We start from the raw sequence: 1,674 nt of genomic DNA, 5'->3' as shown, positions 1-1,674 counted from the left end.
ATGTTAATTAGTTTATAATATTGTTTACAGGATAAATTAATTAATATTTAGAGAATTTTTTAAAGGTTCAATTTATTTACAGAGTATTCGAGATCGTGTACAGACAGTTGAAACAGACTCTAAAATATATTTAAAAATTGTTATTTTCTTCTTTCTTTGATATTAATTTTTTTATTTATTACACTCAACTCAAGCCACGATTTATCTTTATAAAATATTCATTCGGTTTATTTTATTTTATTTTTAAATTTTTGAGTGAATCAAAAACACTTTCCAGCTGTGTTAAATATAATAAGCAATTCAACTGACATCACTGGTTGTCTGGAACACAAAGATATAAGTAAATGAATAGTTTAAAGAAACTACTTATTTGATTACATCGTTGTTATTTTGATATTTTAAAGCCGTATTTTGTGTAAAATCAGGCGATATAATCATAACAGTATAGAAGAGAAACAACAAACTTGTCAACTAAATGACGTCATGTAACATCATTTTTCTTTACTTATTCTCTTCCTGTCGTTTCCAAAGTGAAAATTCACGTCATATATCATATCAACCGAAAATTTTTGTTCTATACTTCGTCATATATTGCTTCAAAAAAAATCATTTCCCTTCCATTTGATCCTTACTCATTGTAGATCGAATCAAGTTTAGAATTAATGAATCCTTTTGTCTTTTTTTTCTTTACACTTATACGATCAATTTTTTATTCTTTTTACATTATTTCTTTAATAATTTAAAACATTTTTTATTAAAAAAAAATAAAATGTCTTTACACAGGGCTGGACTTAGACTTGTGGCAAGTAGCTCCAAAAGGATTTATTTTAGGTAGTGTTGCATCGATGCACAATGGATTAATTGAATAAAGTGATTAAAATTAATTACTGCCGTATTAATTACGCAAAATTAACGAAACTTTACAAGCCGATAAAGATTACTTAGTGAATTTATGAATAAAATAAAATTCTCATTTATATTCTTCTTTCTTTCTTCTCTTTACTACATTACTATTTAAGCTAGGGGGGGTTCGAGCACCCTTCTTGCTGCTCCCTTGTTTGTGGACCTAAGCTAAAAATATATTAAGAGGCCCTTCCGCATCACCAAATAATGATACAGTACATGTAAAAATGTGAGATTATAAGTAATAGAATCATAGGCCCTAACTCGAGGCCATAATTGATGCTTATGTGCAAATTTGGCCCATTCTTTATGTATTATTTTTAAGAAAAGTTTTAAAAAGCTTTTTACTTGTAAAAAAATGAAGAAAATAACTTAAAATGTGAATTTTTTTATTTATTAATTTCAATAAATGCTTTATAATATTCAATATTTTAAACATTTAAATGTAAATAATATTTTTAAAATTCATAAAATAATGGGAATATCTCAAAATATATAGGGGAGATCGGGGCAACTTCGGCATGCGGGGCAAGTTTGTCAAGCGCTTTTTTTAAAAAACAAATTTAAAAAAAACTTTGATTATATGTTAGGCAGTTGAGTTTTATTGGTGGCTTGTTGAGTGTAGTGTTTTTATTGTTCTCCAACAAGCGTAGTTGAATTATCAAGCAAATTTTCATTTTCGTTCAATTCCATATAATATTTTTTTTCCATTTATATTGAATTGGCAGGTTTTGTTATAATTCCATGATAACGAAAGTTACTTTTCCTGTT

Source organism: Centruroides sculpturatus, unplaced genomic scaffold (assembly GCF_000671375.1).
Source record: "Centruroides sculpturatus isolate CEXI.00-Female unplaced genomic scaffold, Cexi_2.0 scaffold818, whole genome shotgun sequence".
NCBI classification, from domain to species: Eukaryota; Metazoa; Arthropoda; class Arachnida; order Scorpiones; family Buthidae; genus Centruroides; species Centruroides sculpturatus.
Note: the sequence above shows the minus strand (reverse complement) of the source record.